Source organism: Dama dama, chromosome 11, assembly GCF_033118175.1.
Source record: "Dama dama isolate Ldn47 chromosome 11, ASM3311817v1, whole genome shotgun sequence".
Lineage (NCBI taxonomy): Eukaryota > Metazoa > Chordata > Mammalia > Artiodactyla > Cervidae > Dama > Dama dama.
In genome coordinates, this window is record NC_083691.1 from 2819484 (window position 1) to 2833616 (window position 14133).

The 14133-nt window shown below is 60.5% G+C and overlaps 1 pseudogene; it reads right to left on the bottom strand.

Moving 5' to 3' along the window:
- Positions 1–5692: 5692 nt before the first annotated feature.
- On the bottom strand, positions 5693–13907 carry LOC133065239 (histo-blood group ABO system transferase 2-like; annotated as a pseudogene).
- Positions 13908–14133: the final 226 nt, after the last annotated feature.

Below are 14133 nucleotides of genomic sequence, written 5' to 3' on the forward strand. Positions count from 1 at the left end.
GAACCTTACCTGAAATCCCAGAGCAAATCCGTAAACTCGCCCTTAAGATTCTCTTCCTCTAGAGCCACCCAAGTAGAAAGTGTGTATTAACTTGGGTTCTCTAGACAAACAGACCCAGTAAGGTATGCATATTTATGGACAGAGATTCATTCTTAGGAATCAGGTGATGTGATTTTCGAGGCTGGCAGGTCCCAAATCTACAGGTGGACCAGCGGGCTGGAGACCAAGAAGAGCTGACGCTGCAGCTTGAGTCTGAAGGCATTCTGGGTGCACAGCTCCCGCCTCCTAGGGGGCCTCTGTCTGCTTTCTCAACGGCCTTCAGCCTCCCGGATGCGGCCCAGCCCCATTCTGGAGGGTGGTCTTCACTGATGAAGCCTGGAACATGACAGGGACGAGGTAACATGTGCTCAGTGAAGGAAAGAGTGAGAGAGTGAAGCCACAGAGGCAGGAGTCTACCCTAAAGGAGCCTTTACTGGGGGTGAGGACCGGCAAGGCGGGGGCGGTCAGAGCACCAGGCCTGGATGGTGGCATGGAGGCCTTCCAGCTGTCCTTCCAGCACTGAGCCCCCTTCACCTGCGCTGTCCTGACCTGCTGGACCTTCTTCATGTGATGCTGCCTGTTCCTGGAGGCAGGGCTGCAAGGAGGGGCCCCTGAGGAGGAGCTTCCTGGACCCTGTGTCCTGCGGGACCACCGTGAGCGCGTGTCTGACTCTGTGCAACCCCGTGGACTGTAGCCCGCCAGGCTCCTCCGTCCGTGAGATTCTGCAGGCAAGAACACTGGAGTGGGTTGCCATTCCCTCCTCCAGGGCATCTTCCCCACCCATGGACGGACCGCCTCTCTTAACGACGCCTGCATTGTCAGGCAGTTCTTGACCACTAGCGCCACCTGCAGGTGGCTCTTGCATTCCAGGCACCGAGCAAGAGCCCCGACACATCATTTCTCGGATGGTTCTCCCAACAACCCATCAGGCTGGCCCAGTGACTTCCCCATTTCACAGACAGGGCAACTGAGGCTCAGAGCCTTACCCGGGGCACCAGCTGCAAAGAGGCTGAGCTGGAGTCAGGACTCCGCCTACCCGACTTGTATCATTCCTGACCGCGGTCCCACACTGGGGGCCTCCTGGCGCTCAGGGGTCCTGGCTTCCCTGGGGGCCACACCCTCCTAGCCTTGAGCTTCCTGTGAAATCGGGGGTCAGAGCCACGCCTCTGTCTGGGGCTGGCAGTGACCGCTGCGGAATGGCCACCAGCCCTGGGCTCTGCGGGCTCTCCCAGTACCCGGACCAGCCCATCCCCACCAGAGGACGAGGTTCCCTCTCTGGGCACCAGGACCAACGGCTCAGGGGACAGCAGAGCCCAGAGGTCCCTCCTGTAGCATCTGGATGCAGCTTGAATGTCAGGTGGGCCCCGAGGGGTCTAACAGGCACTGGGGTCAAATCCTGCCTCCGTCATTCTGTAGGGCGCACGGGGGCAAGTCTCTCTCTAAGCCTCAGTTTCCCCATCAGTGAAATGGGGGCAGTAATCCCTCTGCCCACCTCCTGGGCTGGGGCCAGTCCTGCCTCTCGCGGCCGCAGTGACCCACGGGCCCATGAGGGTCTGGGTATGAGAATGCGTGAGTCCAGCCCAGCCTGGTCGCGGTCCCGGGTCTCCATCCTGGGTGACTGTGGCGGGACCCACTCTGAGGCGCGCGCGCCGCCGGCCTGCCGGGCCGCCGGGCCTCGTGTCGACTGCCGGGCGCGCACACCGGCCCGAGGGCCGCGCGCGCCGCTGCACGTGCGCAACGCCAACGGCTCTCCGCTCAGCTAGTCCAGCCAACGGCTCTGCGGCCCCCGCGTCTCCCGAGCCCTGGGATCACCCCAGCCCCGCCAGGCCGGCCGCAGGGTGCTGACACGCTGGGTTGCCATCGTCGGGAGAGGAAAGTCGCCTAATAACCACCCCCAACCCCTCTGTCCTGGCAGCCAGACTCCATCCCGGGGTCCAGCTCAGCGCGTGGCGGGCCCGGGGACCCGGAGCGGCAGTGGACGTCTACTCCAAGAGAAAGGACAGGCCGCCCCCACCCCTCCTCGTCTAGGCCCTGTCCTGGCCCCCGGTCTTCCTGGAAGGACCCATGGAGGAGGGGGCCCACCACCCTTATGGGTGAGGGTTGAGAGGCAGTTCCTGTTATTAGGGAGCCTTCTGGGTGCTCAGTGATTTCACCCCACCTTGTAGATGAACAGCGGCCCCATCACTCAAGGTCATTCAGCTCTAAGTGACCAAGGCCAGCTGTGATGGGGGGACTCAGACCATTGCTCTTCACCTCCACCGAGCCCGCGCTGACCATCAGAGGCCTCATCCTGTGTTGGACTCCCCCAGCCAGGCCACCGCCTGAGACCAAGCACTTTGAGTGCCTTCATCTCTCAACCTTTATCCCCTCAAAGCCTTCCAAGGTCAGAGTCACTGACTCCATCCTCAGTGGAGGAAACTGAGGCTCTGAGAGTCGCCACAGGGGCTGGCCTGTCACAGGGCCGGGACGTGGTCCTGCTATAGGTTTGAACCCAGGTCATTCTGACTCCCAGATCAGTTCCAGCACAGGAGCCTTGAAGATGGCTCTGAACCAGGTTGGTGGCGAGTCTGTCATTTGAGGGGCAGAGGGGAGGGGGTGCTGCAGGCAGCGGGCTCTGAGCGGGGGGCTTGGAAGGGTCCCCAGGGAGGAAGGCGGTAGGGAGGCTGGGGTGGGGGCGAGGGGTGCTCCCCGGGGAGGGAGGGTGGACCAGACCGCACAGGGCTCTGAGTGTGGGGCCAGGGGTCGGAGGTCATTGCAGGTTGTGTGGGGGACAGGACATGAGGCGGCTGTCCTATCAGATCCGCAGCACCCTAGATTTGGAGGCAGCATGGAGGCCACATTAACTACGCCCCCCAAGCATGGGTCTCCGATAACCTGCCAGGAGGAGGAGGCTGCCTCAGTTTCCCCCTGTGCACAGTGGGGGCTGTGGTGGTCGTCTGCCTCATCTCAGGGTGGGGCCCGCTGCCCGGAGGGTCCACAGGTGGCTTCTCGTCAGGGCGGCCGTTCAGCAGAGGTCTGTACCCAGGGACGTGTGAGTGAGGGGACTGAGGCATCGCCCTCCCAGTCGGCACGAAGCTCTTGTCCGTGTTGTGTTCCCACGTCCAGGCTGACATTGATGCTGCAGCGTCGTCCACCTGCCGGATGGAGAGCGACAGCGAGGGGCTGGGCTGCGGTCCCCGAGACCCAGCGTTCGTGTGCCCGGGGCTCCACAGACGTGCGGGCAGCTGAAGGCCAGGTGCTGCTGGAGGCCCCGCGGAGGCCCGAAGTCCTGGGGGAAGAGGACGTGTTGACTCCCAGAACCCACGGATGGCGAGAGCAGCAGCGGCCCTGGACTCTGCAGGGCGCCCCATGCCAGCATCCAGCACTGGGGGCCTCTTGGCCACTCCTGTGGTGTGGAGGGGGAGACTGGTCGCCGGAAGGAAGAGCTGGGAAAAGCTGTTTGGGGAGGGGGTGGCATGTTCACCTTGTTTTCCTGGACACCAGGGGACTCGGGGCCGCAGCTCCCGTTGTCGTGACACGCTGCCGGGTGGAGGAGCTGGCACGTGCTCACGCAGCGCAGGGCAGCGTCCCCACGGCTGAGGTCCGCGCCCGCCTGAGCTGGGCCCGGCCGCGGGTGGGAGCTTTCCCTGGTCCCGGAGTCTGTGCTGGGGGACCCAGACTGATGTAGGGGCCAGCTCCGCGGTGGTCACACCCGCTGAGTGAGTGGTGCTCTGGGGTGTCCATGGCATACCCAGGGACCGTGTGACCTGCACCGGGGAAGCTATGGGGGAGGTGCACAGAGGACAGGGCCTGGGTGGTGGACAGGGCGCCGTGCTGGTGGGCAGCGCTCCTCGAGAAGTCAGCTGCAGCTGGCCTGGTGGGCGGGCTCCAGGGCTGGGCCGGCTCTGCCTCTGGCAGCTGTGCCCAAAGTGATGCCTGAGCCAGTGGAGATGGGCGTGGCTTAGCTCTGAACCGGCAGCCAGAGCGTGCTCTGACCCTGGAGCCGGTCCAAAGGTGGGAAGGTGCTCGGGGCTGTGCGTGGGCCACCGGAGGTCAGGTCCGCCTGTTGAGCAGCAGGTGTCATCTTGGCAGCAGAAGTTCAAGGTGAAGTGCACTCGGGTGGTCTGGACCGTCTTTTTGGGAACAGGGTGGCCTGCTGGCCTTCGTCTCTTCAGTCTGTACGTGCTCGGCTTTCCAGCTGGGTGTAGACCCTGGCAGGGCCCCCTGTGACTGGGGGACGATGAGAAGGTGCTGCTGGCAACCTTGAGCCCCTTTGGCTTCATGTGGGGGAGGGTTGAGCTGGCTCCATGCCTGACCTCATCCCTCTGGTGAAGGTCAGCATCTCCAGGACGAAGTCATGGTGGGCAGTGGATCCAGGGCACTGAACACATTGGTGTTGTCAGAGGTCTTCGCCTCTGGTGGGGCGGGGCAGAGGAGGGTCAGCCGTGCTCCGGAGGGGGCTGCAGGTTGGGGCGAGGGGCGTGCAGGGAGACCAGAAGTGGGTTCATGGCTGTCAGCGGCGGGGATTGAGGCATAACTGCTTAGTGGGTGCAGAGCTCCTGTTGTCATGATGAAGATGCTCTTGAACTAGGGAGTGGTGATGTTACACAGTCCAGAGGATGTAGTTGACAGAGTGCCCCACTTAAAACTGTTGAAAGATGAAATTATATTGAATCTAAAATTTAGCATATTAAATATAAAAAAATCTATAACATGTAACAGAAATAAGGTGTTGCCCTTACAGGCGAGCTTCCCCTGTGGCTCAGCTGGTAAAGAATCCCCCTGTAATGCAGGAGATCTGGGTTCGATCCCTGGGGTTGGGAAGATCCCCTGGAAAAGGGAACAGCTACCCACTCCAGTATTCTGGCCTGGAGAGTTCCACGGACTGTAGAGTCCATGGGGTCGCAAAGAGTCGGACATGACTGAGCAACTTCCACTTTCACAGATGAGGTGGAGGAGGTCTCTGGGGTTGTAGCCGGGAGTAGCCAGAGCTTAGGGACGGGTGCTGAGGGTGGACAGATGGCTGGCTCGGCCTGTGGAACAGGCCTGGGAGCCGGTGCCGCTTACGAGGCTGGAACGTGGCTGTGTCAGGCACCCGTGCTGGAGCTGGTTCTAGAATTGGCTCTAGTTCTCAGATTGATTCCAGTTCTGGCGCTGATACCAGATTCAGTGCAAGAACTAGCAACTGAAATGGCTTTAGCTCTGGAGCTGGTCCCTTTGAGCTGGAGCTGGCTCTAGTCTGGAGCTGGTCGCATCTCCAGCTCTGGAGCTGGGGCCCGAGCGGGCACTTGTCTACGGATGGGGCACGTCCTAGCGCTTGAGGGGCTCTGCCCTGGAGCTGACTCCAGAGCCTGCTCTAGCTCCACAGCTGGTGCCAGATGTTGTGCTGGAGAGGCCCTGGCTCTGCCCGCCCCCAGCGGCCGTGGCTGAGATGCTGCCCCCGTGGGTGGGCTCTCCGAGGGCAGGGCTGGGGTGGGCAGGGACCACTCACAGCACAGAAGGCCTGAGTGAACAAACCCTGGAATCTCTCCGCTTCCTCATGTGTAACATAACACCTACCTCTTAGGCCTGTGCACTGGTTCAGTAGAATTAACTTGCTTACCTCGTACCAGGCAGTGTTCTAGAGGCCTGGGAACACCGAGGTGAACAAGCCTGGAGCCAACTGGGGCCGGGGTCAGATGAGTTCAGGGCGCGGGCAGGTGTCCCAGCTCAGGTGGGAGCCGCAGGTCCCACAGGCGTCCCTGTCCAGCCGCTCAGGACCAACCTGGCGGGGGCTGTGGTGGAGGGGATGTGAGGGCTTGGTCTGAGTGCCCGTGCTGCTCATCACCCCCGCTGTCCTCAGCCTTGCCCTCCATAAAATGGGCCTGTGACAGTGTCTGTTCCTAGGTTCCGCCTCGAAGGAACTTTGGTCTTTTCTGACAGAAGGTAACTTGCCATTCTCTCTCTTCCTGGCGGTAACTCAGAGGGCTGGGCTCGAGTACACCGGGGGAACCAGACGGTGCTCCCAGGGGATTGGCTAGAATCCCCCTGCTGCTCCGTGGCTGAGCTGGGCCAGAAGTCCCGGGCTCACAGATCAAGCTGCTCCTCCAGGTGCTTGGAAAAGGCAGCCTGGAGTCCGGGGGACTGTCCAGCGAGGCTCAGCCCTGCCAGCGGTCAGCAGCAGGGGCGATCTTTCCAGGTCAGCGCTCAGAGGTTTCCCTCCCTTCCCTCTTATTTTCTACCCCAGTAACACTTTGTTCCTCGGGTGGACGGTCATCATGTGTCCTCTCCTCTAGTGGAGGAAGCTGGGATGTTTCCAGCCTTTTGCTCTGACAAGGAAGGTGCAGGAAATAATACGTACGTGTGCCAAGTGTAGAGGTGTTTCTACGGGATGGACCCCCTGAACTGGGACTGCTGAGTCGGAGGGTAAATGCATCTGTAATTTTGGCAGACGTGACCTAGCTGTCTCCATCAGAAAGAAACCTGTATTCCCATCAAAGACGAATAAAAGTTCCTATTTCCACACAGCCCCAGAGTATATTTCCAAACTCTGGTTTTTTGTGTTATCACTAAGACTGAGCACGTTTTCTTGTGTTTAAAACTACATTCGTTTGTTGCGAAGGTCTGATGATGACTTTTGTGCTCTATCTGGCTGCTTTTCTTAATTTCTAGGGACTCTAGGGCTGTGCGGTGCAGCTTGTGGGATCTTAGTTCCCTAACCAGAGATTGAACCTGGGGCCCTCAGCAGTAAAGGCGCAGAGTCCTTCCCAGTGGACCCCCAGGGACTTCCCTGGGTTCTCTTTATATGAAGGTGTGAGCCGCTCTGACACGAGAACATTTATTCCAGGTGATTATTTTTCATTTTTACTTTATGTGCTTTCCTCTCATGTATAGTGAAGATGTACATTCTCCCTCAATTTATTGATTTAACACAAACTATAAAATACCTTAGCAAGTATCTCATCATGGGAACCGGTCCAGTTTGGAAAAGCATGTAAAAATACAAAAGCCAAGGACAGGACAATCTTGAACACGGAAGGCTTCACCAGCAGGCATGTAGACTTCTTGCAAAGCTCCAAGACTTGGAGCAGTGGGGCGGGGCCAGGCACACAGCCAAGGCAAGGATGGGGTCCAGCCCAGACCCGCACGGGGCGACGGTCGTGACTCTGACCAGCCTGCTGAGGGGATCCAGACCTAAAGAGCAAACCCCACACCCTCCCACGTAAATGCAGTCCAGCACGGGCACACGGGCATCGCACTTGTAACTGAGAGGCACTGCAGAGCTGGGGGTGGGGACGCTCTCAGCGAACGGTCCAGGCCCACCTGTTACTCATTTGGGAAAAAAAAATCCACCCTGACTCCCACCTCACGCCATAAGCAAAAATCAACTCCAGGAGGATACTAGATCTGAGTGTGAGAGTTTTAAACAACATTTCTAGGAGATAACAAGAATATTTTCATGAACGTGGAGTAAGCAAAGACTTCTTAGAACACGGTTCGCTATACAAGTAGAGAAAATGTGATAAACTGGGTCTTTTAAAATGAACTTCTCGTCACCAAAATGACTATGATTATACACAAGGCAGGCATGGAGAGAGGGTAAACACTTGCCACATATTTATTTGAAAAAAAGTCTATGACGTCTGTAATAAGTCCCTTTATTTTGAAAAAGATGGATAACCCATAAGAAAATAGGCAAAAATTAGAGTAGGCATTTCACAACAGAGATAAACGGGAACAAACATGACTGGATAGCCCACATGGTTATAGGAACATGCAAACTAAAACCACAGTAAGATACACTACACAGGCACCAGATTCTCTGAAATAAGAAACCCTGACGGCACCAAGTGGAGGTGAGGGTGTGGAGCCGCTGCAAGCTCACCCTCTGCTGTCAGGGCGAGCAGATACAACTGCTGCAGAAAACCCGTCCGTCCCACCTCCTAAGGGTGGACACAGACACACCGTGACCCAGCCGCCCCGCTCGCTGGCAAACACCAAACACAGGTGTAAACGCGTGTTCACCGGAAGACACGTTCCAGCATGTTCCGAGCCGCATAAGTTGACATGCTGTCAAATCAGACCCCACACAGGCATGTCTAGTGGAACAGATTTAAAAAAAGCAGGATACAAATATATGTTTAGAACTTATATAGTGAAGTAGAAAGGTCTTCTGTGAGTGGACCACATCCTGCTACATAAAAGAAGCCGGTCCTTAAAGGACAGAGACCGGAGGCGCTCACTCAGACGCAGGACGGAGCGGTCAGGTTCACGGGGACCAGAAGCAGGACAGGGTCTGTGTGGAAGGTGGGCGCTGCTGAGAGCGCTGGGAGGGAGCTCTCCAGGAGGCAGCCGGGGGGACACTGAGGCCAGGGACTCATGCATGTCACAGCCAGCCTGGCTGGGATCTGACCTTTGACCTGATGAAGCCACCTGGAACATCGGCCAAAAACCATGACAACCTATCTCCTCACTGGCCCCTTACCCTAAAACAATTTGTGATTCCTCAAGGCCAGATGAAAATCTACCAACCACAGAAGGGAAAAACAGTGCTAACATGGGACTTCCTTCTACCAACGAGAGGGAGAAGGGGGCCCAGAAAATGCAGCATTTCAGACTGCACCAGGGTTTCATGACAATCAGCAGCTTCCTATTAGCACGGAGAAATGTTTTCAGTAACAGGGAACTGGCAAGTCCCCAGTGAATGCAGAGTGGCCTGAGGGGACAGGTGAAGGGGTTGCTGCTCCACCACTGAGCGGGGGGCCCCAGGGGCCAGCCAAGGGGTCCTGGGCCGCCCCTTTACCAGCCCTGCGGCACCCAGAAGGGAACTGTGAGCCCAGACGGGGACTCCAGCAGAGGAAGGGATTGGGGGAAAGCTGGAGCTGGGCTGCCCCATAGGCCCGTGTGAGGTGCCCCCCCAGCCCCTTCCCTGCTCAGGAGAGGTGGGGACCTGGCCTCATCCCAGCTGAAGGGGACTTGGGGGCACCTGGGGCCACCCCAGGAGCTTGTGCAGAGGCCAAGTGGGGCCTGGGTGTGTGTGTGTGTGTGAGAGGCAGGGTGGTGGGCTGGGCTGACTCCTCTTGGGTGGGGGGACAGAAAACTTCCATCTGTACCTGCGCCCCTCCCCACGCCCTCCCCGCAGCCTCTCACTCGGCAGAATTTCCTGGTGATGCTTGGGCACCACCACGAACCTCCGTTTCCTCAGGTCCGTGGGCCAGCCCAGCAGTGCTCTAGGGGGACAGCACGTGGCTGGGCTTGTGGTCCAGCAGGTTCCTGTTCAAGCGGCTGTCGCGTGCCACACCGCCTCCACGCCGTCCGCCGGGTCGGCCGTCCCGGCCCGGGGACAGGCGGAGGTGAGTCCCCGACCAGGGCCCCGATGTAGTAGTAGTCGCCCTGGTCCCAGGGAATGTGCCCGCGGGACCCAAGCGCGCGGAGGTGAAGGCCTGGCGGAGGCGGGGGGCGGGATTGGCGCGCGGTAGAAGCCGGGGTGCAGGGACCCCAAGAGTGGGGCCAGGATCTCCACCCTCACGTGGGTCCCGGAAGCGCAGGTCCACGTGGGCGCCCACGAGGACATCCACGTCGCCGGGGAAGCGCCACCGCAGCAGCGGCCCCTGGACGCGTCCTGCCAGCACGCAGGGCTGGGCGCCTGGAGCACCGCCAGCCGCTGGCCGGTCGGGGCAGACGTACGCAGCCGTCGACTCTGTGTCCCTCCATGAAGTGCTTCTCCGCTGTCTCCAGGAAGAGCCGCAGGAGGACCACGGATCTGCTGAGCGCGGGGCAGGCGGGCGGAGTCAGGGAAGCCCCCACCCTGGGGACGGGCGGGCCGCTGCTCCCTGCAGCTGTAGCGGCCCCCCAAGGCCGGCCCGAGCCGCCTGCGGCCGCACCTTCCAACCTCGAGGCCGCCACCGGCGCGGGTCCGGGCAGAGAGCCCGAGGCTCAGGCAGCGGAAAACCTGCCGATCCCCCGCGGTCTGCAGAGCTGGAGCTGGGGGGGCTCCCAGGCGCGGCCCCGGTAGCTTCCCCTCCCCTGGGGCGATCCCCCTGTGGGCCCCTCCGCTGCGTGGCCTGAGCCGAGCCTCTGTGGCTGCAGCCCTGGTTTGCAAGCCCCGACAGACTGCTTGCAGCCAGGGCGGCCTGGCCACCTGCGCCAACCCTACCCCCCAGCTTTAAGGGAGCTATCCCTGCCGCCCCACCCCCACCCCAGCCTGTCTCTACCCCTGGACGGTGCTCCCTGGAAGGCTGTGGGTGTCCTCCTGACAAGGTAAACTGCTGTGTTCCTGCGGAAGGGTCGCCCTACCGTGTCCCCGACTCAAGGACAGATGACGTGCCCCGCCCCTCCCCCGCTTACTCTTTGTTGGCAAACACGGTCAGCCCGACGGTGGCGCTCTGGAGCCGGAACTGCACATTCAGGATGTCGATGTTGAAGGTCCCCTCCCAGACCATGGGCGCCAGCCCAGGGGTCAGGATTAGGACATCAGTCCTGCTGCTGGGCGAGAGAGCCCGTCCGTGACGCCGTGTGAGCTGGCAGGAGGGCGGACACACCGGGACCCTGGCGCCCACACCCCAGCGGGACCCCCTCTGCCTCCGTCCCCTCGGTGCCCCCCACGGGCTGACCGTCCTTCAAGGAGGACTTGGCGTCTGCAGGAGACCCACCCGATGCAAATCAAGACTCACACTTGTGTAGATCACTCCAGGTTTTAGGGACCACTGGGCCCTTTTGGACCTCACGTGGGAGCCGGACTTGCCAGCCAAGGTGGAGGTGGGGGGGCGTCCCGCCCTGTGGGGAGGAGGCACCTCACAACTCTGCCCTTTCTCGGAGGACAAGGGGACAGGGAACAGAGTGTGCAGGCCACAGAGGGAGACAGGGTCTGAGGGCCCTAGAGGCTCCGCATTCAGATCTCAGGGAAACCCAAGAGGGTGTCTGGCAAAGCCAGCTCCAGTCGAGATTTCCATGGAACTGCCCTCAACGCTCTGCTAAATTCCAGTAAATTCCCTCACGACGACGGGCATCTGCGCCTTGGACTGGGGATAAGCCATTGGTGAGTTTGCGGGAGTGGGCGGGACCTCCCCGTCACCCTGTGTGAGAAGGAGTGGAACTAGGCCTGGCCTCCCTTAATTTAGTGCAGGAGCGGCTTGGGGTCTGTCTTCCTTCTCCGTGGGGCGGGGGCTGGACATGGCCTCTGTCCTGGGCAGGTCCCCCGAGGGAGAGGTGCCCCTGGCCTGGCCTTCTCTGCAGGGTCACCGGCTGGGTGACAGGGGCAGGGCCCCTTGCTCCCAGAGCCAGGCCTCCTGCCTGCAAAGCGGGGACACGACGGTGACCTAGCTGCGACGGACCTGGAGAACCGCGGCTGGCGGCCCTGCACGTCCAGCAGCCTGGGGACTGTGAGGGCCGAGGCCCCGCCCACGCCTGACGGCCGGCAGCCCAGGAACGATGAGCCCGCGGCCGCGTGTCACTGTCACAGGACTGCAGGGTGCCCTTCCTGGCGTTTAGAGTGGGGCGTCCACCTTAAAGGGGAAGGGAGCCTGCTCTGTGTGGACAGGATCCTGCTGATGGACAGGATGCCAAGGGCAGTGAGTCAGCCGCAGAGGGACCAGCTCTGCCCCCTCATCCAAGGGGCCTGGAGGAGTCAACCTCACAGACAGGAAGGAGCAGGGGGCCGGGGGCTGGGGGGAGGCAAGTGTGTCCCGAGGGACAGAGTTCCAGTTTGGGAGGACCAAGTGTTCTGTGGGTGGATGGTGGTGACGGCCGCAGAGCAGTGTGAATGGGCCCAGAGCCCTGAACCATGCACTTGTGATGGTCAAGGTGGTGAACTGTAGGTCACGCGTGTCTCACCATCATGTAAAAGGAAAAGAAGGGTGGCCACCTCGTCCTGGAGCGCCTGAGACTTTCTCAGTTTCAGGACGCATAAAGGCCCAGGTGTTAGAACCCCCAGCTCCCAACCCAGGCTGTAGGGTAAGGGAGTTAGAGAAGGCGAGGTTCGGAAAAAGAGTGAGACCAGCACCTTACAGGAACAGGTCACCTTTAATGAGGCGAGAAGGGGCAGCAGTCAGATTAGTGAGCTGCCGCACTAACCCAAGGAAAGAGTATATAGAGGCATGTATGTGGAAATCTACGGTCTTAAGGGGGCCTGTTCTTCTCCAAGGTTGTTCGGATTATTTAGCTCTTAAATGGCTGGGGCAAGGAATTCTGGAGATCGGCCAGAGGCTGGGACCGGCTGGGAGCTGGGCATAATCAACCTTAATGTCCATTTTTTTCTTTGGGCGAGAGAGTTCTTTGTTTTGCATAGAATGGTGGGGAGGACCCGGAGGGGAGTTTTAACTCCAGGCTATTTTGAGCTGTGTAACTTTCTTTCACAGGCCAGTTAGCAACCCCCTCTCTAAAGCCAAATGCCACGTAGCTGATCAAAACCAGCGCTGGCTACACCTGGACTTCCTGTGGCTGCAGGAGGGAGCAGAGTCGGACCTGGGATGTGGGGAAGGGAGCCTCAGGAGCCAAGAACCCTGGCCCAGCATGTCCACCTCTCACACACACACACACACACACACACACACACACACACACACACCCCGGCTCGGAGGGCAGGGGTCTGGCGGGAGTGGCACCAGGGAGCCTCAGGAGCCAAGAAGCCTGGCCCAGCATGTCCACCTCACACACACACACACACACACCCCCCAGCTCGGAGGGCAGGGGTCTGGCGGGAGTGGCACCAGGGAGCCTCAGGAGCCAAGAAGCCTGGCCCAGCATGTCCACCTCACACACACACACACACACACACACACACACACACACCCCGGCTCGGAGGGCAGGGGTCTGGCGGGAGTGGCACCAGGGAGCCTCAGGAGCCAAGAAGCCTGGCCCAGCATGTCCACCTCACACACACACACACACACACACACACACACACACACACACACACACACACACCGGCTCGGAGGTCAGGGGTCTGGCGGGAGTGGCACCAGGGAGCCTCAGGAGCCAAGAAGCCTGGCCCAGCATGTCCACCTCACACACACACACACCCTCCCGGGCCTCAGTTTCTCCAGATTGTGGGTGTCTATCTCACACACACACACACACACACACACACACACACACACACACACACCCTCCCGGGCCTCAGTTTCTCCAGATTGTGGGTGTCTATCACACACACACACACACACACCCTCCCGGGCCTCAGTTTCTCCAGATTGTGGGTGTCTATCTCACACACACACACACACACACACACACCCTCCCGGGCCTCAGTTTCTCCAGATTGTGGGTGTCTATCACACACACACACACACACACACACACACACACACACACACACACACACACACCCTCCCGGGCCTCAGTTTCTCCAGATTGTGGGTGTCTATCACACACACACACACACACACACACACCCCAGCTCGGAGGGCAGGGGTCTGGCAGGAGTGGCACCAGTTGAAGGCGTGGTACCCCGGAGTTTCACGTCTTGCAGACAGCAGAATGAGGGCGGGCAGAGGAGCAGGGAGGCTGCAGGAGGAGGGGGCCTCCCCCAGAGCGGCAGAGGGAAAGCAGAGCAGCGTGAACTGGAGAGACGGGGTGGGGCCGCAAGTGACCCTGGAGGAGGAAGGCAGAAGGTCAGAAGTGGAGACAAGGCTGCAGCCAGACCCTGGGAGTCAGTCCTGCCCAGGGGAGCTGGCCGAGCTGCTGAGGGCAGAGGGGAGGAGGAGCAGGAGGGGGCATCAGGGACCCTGCTGGGCAGCGAGACCTGCCCTCTGTCACTCACCCCTGCTCTCTCGCCAGCTCCCCGGCATCGGGCGTCTCAGGCCCAGGAAGAACCAGCCCAGGCCGCTGTGCAGCGGGGTGACCCCGGGACCCCCTGCCCGTCCATCCCCGAGAAGGGTGGGCCTGCCGGCCTCGGGCAGGGCCAGGAACATTCTCCCCAAAGCTCGGGCGACACGTGGCAGGAGCAGCGGTCACTGTGGACGGTGCTCCCATGTGTGGCCGGCTCGGCCCTGGGGTCTCCTTAGGGAGCCATTCTTGGGGGGGCTCCCACCCCCAGCGGGCGGCCCCAGGACCCTCTCCACCAGCAGGAGGCTCCCCAGACACGAGGTCAGGGTGTTCCTTGACCCCTCTGCCCCTCCCCAGCTCCCCATTTGTGAA